This window comes from Neolamprologus brichardi, chromosome 12, assembly GCF_056152115.1.
Source record: "Neolamprologus brichardi isolate AB-2024 chromosome 12, ASM5615211v1, whole genome shotgun sequence".
Taxonomy (NCBI): Eukaryota; Metazoa; Chordata; class Actinopteri; order Cichliformes; family Cichlidae; genus Neolamprologus; species Neolamprologus brichardi.
In genome coordinates, this window is record NC_142115.1 from 4,294,682 (window position 1) to 4,304,940 (window position 10,259).

Genomic DNA, 10,259 nt, shown 5'->3' on the forward strand with positions numbered 1-10,259 from the left:
AAGGCTGCATCCTGTGCAGCCTCGTATGCAATCACCAGATAAGAAGTTGTTTTTTCCTAACTTGTACTCCACCCATTAGTAAAGCAGTATATAATAAAGTCTGACCAGATGCCTGGTGCGCTTTGCCTGCACGTCTTTGTAATTGACGGGACGTGGTCAGGCAATCGTCCATGTACATGAATTAACTCTGGGCCCGTGATTCTTTGCTTTCCTGAGGTTTTTCTCCTTACATTTCTTGGTCCTCCGAGCCAGAGTTGGAAAAAGCAACTCGATTGTTGTGACTCCAAACCAGAGATCTACCTGTATCCTGTCGCCGTGGGGGGCCGTACCGCAGACTGTCGACAGCCTCCTCAAGGAAGGAGCAAAAGTCCTGGGACGTAAAAAATTCGGGTCCAGGCCGGTTAAGCGGTCCACGGCGCTGGGATCCAGTGAAAGACCTCAAACATAGACGGAGAGATCTTGGAAAGGTAAAGAATCCACTCAATCACACTCGCGTAAAACGAAAGGGTTTGACAGTCTAATCCACTGTACGGATTTTTAAAAAATACGTGTAATAAGGTTGACCCACTGTAAGAGCTCATAGGACTAATCCGCCGAAAGGATTGTAAAGTAAAACACGTTAAAGGTCTCACCCGCCGTAAGGGTTTAGGAGTGATCCGCCGTAAGAATCTGCGCGACTGTGTATAAATGTTTGTGTTTTCTGTGTCGGAAGTAAGTGATTTTTTGACAGCACAATAAGTTGCTGAACTACTTCCATTGTTACTGTCTTTTTATTTACTGTAAGGAGCTCAAGTACTGGTGACAAAGGGGAAAGGTTGGGTTTCATCCCATAAAACTGGCACCGCTTCATGAGTAGTATGAAGTAGAAGGGCGTGTCAGCAACCACCCCCGCGTCTCGTGCCAGAGACGGCTCTGCAGTTGTGTGATAATGGGTAATCAGCTCACCAAACTCACTGCTGACGAGCAGTGGCTAGAGAAAAATGTCCAGGCGCCGGACAAATTAGTGTTTATACATGGAGATCAAAGTAGTTTAAAGTAGTTTAAAAAGGGTTGGAAACAGACCCAACTGAATAATGAAAAATAAACGAACGGCAAAATTAAATTACAACTTATCTTTAATGTATTCATACTAATAATAGCAAGGATAACAACCTGTAAATTGGTGTTAATGATGAAATAATATTAATATGAAGAGGCACCTCAGTCAGTCATGATGTGAGGTGGATAATTGTTGAAAGTAATCTGCATTAAGCTTAGGGTTGCTCAAATTCAGTACAATGACATATGATGTAAAATAGGTAAATATTTAAACTAATTAAGTGCATAGAGGCACTTGACCTGCTTGAAAACTTGTCATCCTGGATGAGACTTTGCTGAGATATAGAGCAAACCTATGAAAACAACTAATATGCTGAACCCTGTATGAAACAGCTGAAAACTACATGACGGAGAAGCTGAATTGAATATGAAAGTGCAAGTCTTTGCCACTGTGGGGCAAAGCATGCAAGCACTGTGTGAGGTTGCGTTTTGGTCTTTTCTGAGCTGATGAGCAAGCTACACATTATCAGATCAGAAGCTGGCTGAGAACTCTTCAAAGAGAAGGAAATAGAACTATGATAACTGTGATAACTGGAATGTGCAGAGTTTCCGTGAGCAGTTTTCCTCCATCTTGACTCATGTGTGTAGAGTGTTCATAGCATCAGCATCATGTTTTTGTTTATTTGTTTTGGTGGGTTGAAAAATAGTTAAATAAACTTGTGATCATATTTATGGATCACCATGGCACATGCCATTGGCCAAATTATTTATTTACGCAGATGAAAAAAGTGAGTGTTAATGTGTCTGACGTCACAGTGTTTTTGTGCGCTGTGTAAAAGTAATTGCCTCTGATTGTGAGAGCGGTGATTCTGCAGGTCACCAGCTATTAAAAAAAAAAAAAAAAAAAAGAGTAAAAAAGAAACAAAATTTACATTGTAGATGAAAAATAATCATAGAAAAAAGGTTTTGTGTTAATCAGCCAAGAACAACTACAATCTCATTTTCTGCTTTTAAGAAAGGACAGTTCACAAAAACAGAGAGAGAGAGAGAGTTGTGTGTGTTGGTTAAGCAGTGATAATAATAATGAAAATGTCTTAGTTTGTCACTTTTAGGTGACAAGCAGACCTGAATCAATTTTCCACATCGGAAAATCGGTCGGAAGAAAGTTATAGTTTAACATCATTGGAAACATTCAGGCCAAGTTTCTGGCTAACTTATTTACAGCACCATGTGTCTCTCAAACTCACAAGCTAGCTCTCACTCCTCCCTGAAGACAAGGAATGCATCTCCAAAGAGCAATAACATGGCAGATAAAGAGACAGCAGCAAAGTCCTGAGCAAAGAGTCCAAGCAAGCAGCAGCAGTGTGGACAAACAGCATCAGAGAAGAAGAGCAAACCCATCATCCTGCCTGACTGGATGAATGGCACTGTGTTCCCAACAAGCTGCAAATTCTCTGTGCATGTGAAAAGAACGTTTGAGGAGACTGTTGGAGTTTGACATTTGCCACTTTTGGAGAAAATGGCAAGAAGAGACAGTGAAACACAGGACAAAGCTGAAAGAGAACTGCCTGCTATTGGACTGTTGAAGTGGGAGAGGACAACAGTGAGAGTAAGTGAGAATGCTGGTGTTTAAAGTGGGAAATCAAAATTTGGGTTAGCAAACCTGGGAAAAACAAAACTGACTGCTTAAGTGGGAAAATTGTGAAGGAGTCTGAAACACTGCAAAAAGAAACATACAAAATCACACAAACACAAGCAGAACATGCATTAACCCTACTAACACAAACACAAGAGAGCTCATGAAGATTAGACAACATCTTAAGCATGTGAGTCTGTTTACCATCTTGTCCAAGTCACTTAGTGTGATGCAAAGATCAATGGACTCATAGCACATTAGTTACAAAATGATTAAAAATAGCAGAGAAATGTGTAGGAAAGGCAGCTTTAAGAACATGCTCTGCTGGATATGCAGCTCCACAGACATGCATTAAACCTGCCTAGTAACACAAACACCCATGCAATGAAAATTAGCTTGTTATCTCTCATCAGTGTTAAAATAGTGTGAATTTAACAGGCACTTGTTATCAAATGCTGAATTTATCCAATAAAAAAAAATTGACTCTCTAGGTTGCAGGACAACAGTTTAACTTTTGTGGGAAAAAAGATTCTGGTTTGACCAACCAGTAATCAGACAATAAATTTAGTTGGTAATACAGTAAATTGGGAGATGCTTCCCGCTTGATTGATGCAGCACAAGTAATTTACTGTATGAGGGAAATTCTATTTTTGTGATAACATTTTGAAGATGCATTTCTGTTGTCCTGTTATCTTAGTGGGTTAATAGCTGATATGCAAATTAGTTGATCATTTTTAGATTAATGAAAGGTGACTGAATCTTAGCACGAGTGAATGAGATGTGTTGGAGTTTGTTAGAGTGGAGACTCTAAAACACTGAGTTTCCTGTTTTGATGTGTGAGTGAATCCTGTACCTAGATACACAACTCTGAATACATAAGAACAAACGTCTTTTGTGAAATAGCTGATGACATGTCTCACGTTTTATGATGATGGGAAAAAAGAAAAACTGGATAATATGGATCTGTGGCCCAAATGAGTGAAAGGCACAGACTTGGGGATTAAACTCATAACATATTAGGGTTATGTTGTGTGTTGTGCAGCTGATGGTTGGTTCGGAGTGAATCTAGCTGATGATTTTTCTTTTGTTGTGAAGTTGAGCCTGCCAATTAGTATGATGATAAATCATGCTGATGGTATGATTTACCCTCCTGAGATGAGGAGCTTGTGTCATGACTCAACAAGACCTTTTTATTTTGATACTTTCACAGTGCACTGAAAGTTTTGTTCGATAATCTCTGTTTGAGCAGATCTGCACGATTAGAACAGAAAGCGCTGTACGATACGTCGTCAAGAAAATTGTTACAAGTGAGTTTCTCCACATTGAAATGGGCTCAGGAGAAAGCCACTTATTTGGGACAATTAGAAAATGAGAGTCCCTGCCTAAAAAGGATTCAGCGAGGTAATCCGATCTAAAATTCTTCTTTTTTCTTTTGAAATGACATCATTTTGCTGAGGGTGGAAATCAAATGCGGTGATAGTTTCCACTATCAGCAAAGAAAGAAAGAATGGATGAATGAATGAATGAATGGAAATAAAAACAAACTGACTGACTGGTAAAAGCTGACAAGACTGGGCACGACTCAAAGTTAACCTCCACCTAGACAGGCCAAAAGGGTGGATGAATTTATGTGTTTCTTTTACAGGAGCAGAAAGATGACAGCAACATCCGAGGTTGCATACCAATTTAACTTTTAAATGCCACTTTCTGTGTTTGTGAATCTACCAGGGGTGTGTTATTCATGGGTTTGTGTTGTTCATAGAGATTACTGTGAGAAAGAGTGTATACACCCGCGCAGCGCTAACATTTACATTTCTTTTCTACAGCATTACAGTTCTTCATGTGACTTGATCATGTGATTTATAACAGGACAACTGGTTAATGTTTTCCTACTACAGGATTTCTGGGTTTATGTGTGAAGAAACTGTGTTTATAGGTTATGAGTTGGTGATGCAGTTACACTGTGTTTCCTGTGTTGAAAACTAGTGTCACTTCTTTCCACAGCTATGGATGGCTAACTTTATGGTCTTTTTATGGCACCTCTGGAACCTGTCGACCTGCGTCTGACCACAGGGATGGTCAATGTGTATTGCTAATGTTTGTTTTTCTAAGAGTACATGTAGGGGATTCAGCAGAAGCGGACAAGTGACATGAGAAAAACAAATAAGAGATGCAGTGTTTATGGAAATAATTGTAGTTTACTGATTTGAAAAAACCTGCACATGATACTTGTCTTGCTGATGTTGAATGCTTTATTACTCTTATGATATAATTGTTTATAAGTGTGAAGTTTGATTTCACTTCCAGATCTTGTTTTTCAGGCCATGTTAGTGTGTATGCAGGCTCCTGGCGGAGCCAGTTTTTAAGCAAACTTAATATGCAAACACACTAACATCTTTTATTGCAGGATTATAGGTCCGGGGTGGTGCTGCTCCAGAGGAGGAGATGCCCTGATGTTGCCTGGGACGTAATCTAGCTAACCTCTTTCTTTAACACAGGAATCTGGTTTTGATGAGTTGACTCATGGGAGTGTCCATGCGTCAAGAGGAGGGGTCCAGGATTAACATGAACAATGAATTAACATTAAACTATGTTTTATATGATTTTTGCAGCAATTTGTGTGATTAACAGTTCATTCAATGGGTATTGAACCTATGCAAGTGGTGCATCCATGTTCAGATGAGGCTTTGATGGCCTATAAGTGAAGTTCACTGAACTAAAGAATGTGGTTTGATGATTGTTGACATGCTCTCCAAATAGAAGTTTTTCCTCCTAGCAAGGAAATACAGGTGCAGCAGTCATCTCCTGAGAAATCTTCAGAGGCCCGGTGAGAAACAAGAACCATTCTAGGCATAGCTGACAGCCCAGGCAGTGGTTGAGGTCAAAGGTCGAGCTGGTTGGGGCCCATCATGAGATTAGACTTTGGAGCTGCAGCAAGGACCACGAAGCTGCGTTGGAATGAGAACTGTGCCAAGGGGGATTTCCAGAGGCCAACAGAGGAGATTCTGGACAACAGACGGGCACCTGAAGGATGAGGGGAGCGTGCCAAGCTCCATCGACAGCGCAGAGGGAGTCTAAGGATGACATCATGATTCTGTGAAAAGCACATGAACCAGAAGCTATGGTGGTGATAACAGCAGTTTCCTATGAACATCACCTAATGCTGTGTCACTGTACTGTGCATACGATGACACTCTGAAGACTGCTGGGATCATAACAGCAGTAAGATAACTGGACCCAGCACCCTTTCCACAGAGGGTTTTTTTCTGCAGTAGAAGAGTCATAAGTATTCCTATCACAGGACAGAAAGTTCTCCATGCCCTTTTCCCATGGATAGGGACTGGAAAACATGCTCTCGGAAGTGAGACACTGGACTATAGATTCGGCTTGTTCCTCAATGCATCCTGCAAGGTCAACGAGGGACATAACCAAGAAATGGACGCTCTCCGAATTGCTGTAATGCAATATCGTGTAGCACTGGACATGATCCTGGCTGAGAAAGGAGGATTGTGTGTCTTATTCAACACCATGTGCTGCACCTACATACCAGATAATGTACATTCTTTAAACATGGCTTCAGATTCTAAAGAGACTGTTGATCGGCATTGGAGTTTTCCTGGTTTTATTTTACTTTATTATATTTTATTTTATTTTGCTTTTCTTTACTTGTGTTATACCTTGTTTAAAGGCTGTAATTCCACAGATGATGAGTTTATCACTCACAACATACGCAGATGTACCACAAACCGATGAAGATCATGAAGACTTCTTTTCTTATTTGTTAAATGAAGATGAAACTGCTCAAAGAAGTCCTGCCATTGATTAATTCTTCGATCTTATATATGATCAACCTATCTCTAATAATCGGCTATGTACCACAGGCCTTTAAGGTGGCTGCAGTTAAACCTTTACTCAAAAAGCCATCTCTAGACCAAGCAGTCTTAGCTAATTATAGGCCAATCTCCAACCTTCCTTTCATATCAAAAATCCTTGAAAGAGTAGTTGTCAAACAGCTAACAGATCATCTGCAGAGGAATGGTTTATTTGAAGAGTTTCAGTCAGGTTTCAGAGTTCATCACAGCACAGAAACAGCTTTAGTGAAGGTTACAAATGATCTTCTTATGGCCTCTGACAGTGGTCTCATCTCTGTGCTTGTCCTTCTTGACCTTAGTGCAGCATTCGATACTGTTGACCATAATATCCTATTAGAGCGATTAGAACATGCTGTAGGTATTACAGGTATTGCACTGCAGTGGTTTGTATCATATCTATCTAATAGACTCCAATTTGTGCATGTAAATGGAGAGTCCTCTTCACACACTGAGGTTAATTATGGAGTTCCACAGGGTTCAGTGCTAGGACCAATTCTGTTTACATTATACATGCTTCCCTTAGGCAGCATCATTAAAAGACATAGTATACATTTTCACTGCTATGCAGATGACACCCAGCTCTATCTGTCCATGAAGCCAGATAACACACCAATTAGTTAAACTACAGGAATGTCTTAAAGACATAAAGACTTGGATGGCCACTAACTTTCTGCTTCTTAACTCAGATAAAACTGAGGTCATTGTACTCGGCGCTGAAAAGCTTAGAAATATGGTATCTAACCAGATTCTTACTCTGGATGGCATTACCTTGGCCTCCAGTAACACTGTGAGGAACCTTGGAGTCATTTTTGACCAGGATATGTCCTTCAACGCACATATTAAACAAATATGTAAGACTGCGTTCTTCCATCTGCGCAACATCTCTAAAATTAGAAATATCCTGTCTCAGAGTGACGCTGAAAAACTAGTTCATGCATTTATTACTTCCAGGCTGGACTACTGCAATTCATTATTATCAGGATGTCCAAAAAACTCACTGAAAAGCCTTCAGCTAATCCAAAATGCTGCAGCAAGAGTACTGACAGGGACTAGAAAGAGAGAGCATATTTCTCCTGTTTTGGCTTCCCTTCATTGGCTTCCTGTTAAATCCAGAATTGAATTCAAAATCTTGCTCCTCACATACAAGGTCTTAAATAATCAGGCCCCATCTTATCTTAATGACCTTGTAGTACCATATCACCCTATTAGAGCACTTCGCTCCCGCTCTGCAGGCCTGCTTGTTGTTCCTAGAGTATCTAAAAGTAGAATGGGAGGGAGAGCCTTCAGTTTTCAGGCCCCTCTTCTGTGGAACCAGCTTCCAGTTTGGATTCGGGAGACAGACACTATCTCTACTTTTAAGATTAGGCTTAAAACTTTCCTTTTTGCTAAAGCATATAGTTAGGGCTGGATCAGGTGACCCTGAATCCTCCCTTAGTTATGCTGCAATAGACGTAGGCTGCCGGGGATTCCCATGATGCATTGAGTTTTTCCTTTCCAGTCACCTTTCTCGCTCACTATGTATTAACAGACCTCTCTGTATTGAATCATATCTGTTATTAACCTCTGTCTCTCTTCCACAGCATGTCTTTTATCCTGTCTTCCTTCTCTCACCCCAACCGGTCGCAGCAGATGGCCGCCCCTCCCATAGCCTGGTTCTGCCGGAGGTTTCTTCCTGTTAAAAGGGAGTTTTTCCTTCCCACTGTCGCCAAAGTGCTTGCTCATAGGGGGTCATATGATTGTTGGGTTTTTCTCTGTATCTATGAAGCGCCTTGAGGCGACTTTTGTTGTGATTTGGCGCTATATAAATAAAATTGAATTGAATTGAATTGAATTGAATGACTGCTTTCTTTTTTGCCAGCTCGTTGCGTCTCTGTAAAGCAATGCGGTGTCCTTCGTCCAGTTGACAGGCTATGTTAACTTTACCAAACATTGATGGATTTACACTATTTTCCAATGTGCTTCATTCATCAACTTCGTTCATGCTAATGTTTGCCATTGCAGCCATATTGATTTCACCTTCGACACTCACAAAAGGGTCTCTTCTCTCGTTCACTAAAATTCCTGCCTCTGGGCTGAACTAACTTCAGCCCAGCAAATCAAGGGGGCGTGGCCTGACACTTGTAAATCACTACTCTATGAAAGTGAATGGTAGATGATGCTGTGGAGCATGGGCTGTGAAAAATAAGCCCATGTAGCTAAATCCTGTTTAGCTGTTTTTCTTGTTTTTCTTTTGAACATTTGGTGTTGTTGCTGCACTTCGTTACACCAGCGTTTAAGCAATTGATTCTAAGATGATTTTAAATATATATATTTATTTTTTATTGAATAGGATAGGGAGGACTTAGCCCTGTCAGCCAATTCATACCAGCTGTCCCTGTTTGCGAACACTATGCATCATATATATTTTTACTTATTTATTTTATTTATACAACCCATATACAACACATATAGATATAACATGTTTTGAAAGAAAAAGAAAATATATTAAAATGCAAACACTTTGAATGCAGTTAACTTAGACATCTCAGTTTCAACAGAGGTTCTTTATGATGGTTGTGTTGACAAAGTTGTCCAAATCTGAAGTTAACAAAATACATTTAAGCTAAAGACAGTTCATATAGGTTTCATCTTAAATACAAAATATTGTTTCGGTTTTTATTTTTCCAAAAGTTTAGTTTTAAATGTCTGTTAACTACATTTTTTCACACTTGGGTTTTAATTTCAGTTTTAGATCACTATAAATAATTCATATTTGAGCAGTCCTGACAGATATCTGAACATTCAGCTGCAGTTGATATTAGTCCAACTGAAGATCATAATTTACTGCAGTAATATCTCTTCTCTCACTCGGTCAGACAGTGAACCAACATCACTGACCGGAGACTAAAAGTCACAATCTTGATGCAAAGTGCTTTATGGTTTGGGTGAAAAAGAGCAGCGCGTGGCTGAAGAACATCGCATAGAGTACAGTAGGAAGTCGCTAAAGTAGCGATAAGGGCCGTTGATGCTATTTTTTTTTTCAGTGGGAAAAACAATATCCATAATATCCCTGGTGGGATCACACACAATGAGGAAAAAGCTGAGGTAAGCGAGGTCCACCCAGTATTTTGCAGATATGAGTAAAAATGTCAGCCCTACCGCACCCTGTGGCGTGCGCAGAGAGAGAAAGAGGAAGCGGTGTTTATCAACCTAGCAGCTACCTCTGTTTACCAATGAGCAAACACACGTCTCCGCCTACCATACCATAGTTTATTTATAAAGCGCTTTAAAAACAACACATGCCTGACTAAAGCGCTGCCAATAACAATGTCCGTTATCCACTGAGTCAAAGGCCAGCGCAAAAATTAGTTTTTAACCTGGATTTACAAACCACCACTGATATCGATTTCCTAATGTGAAGAGGAAGATCATTCCAAGAATGGGGCCACAATCGGTCTCCGTGATTTTAGGGCTGAGAATAACAGCTGCTCACCTGACCAGACCGGTGTCAGCAGATCGGACAAATGTACAGGTGCCAGACCATTCAAGGATTTAAAAACCAGTAAAAGGATTTTAAAATGGATTCTAAATGTAATTGGAAGCCAATGTAAGGTGGCCAGAACCTGAGTAATGTGCTAAAATTTTCTTTTATCAGTTAAAAACGCAGCAGAATTCTGCACCAGTTGCAGGCGTGACAGAGTGCCCTGGCCAACCCCTATTAAAAGGGAGTTGCA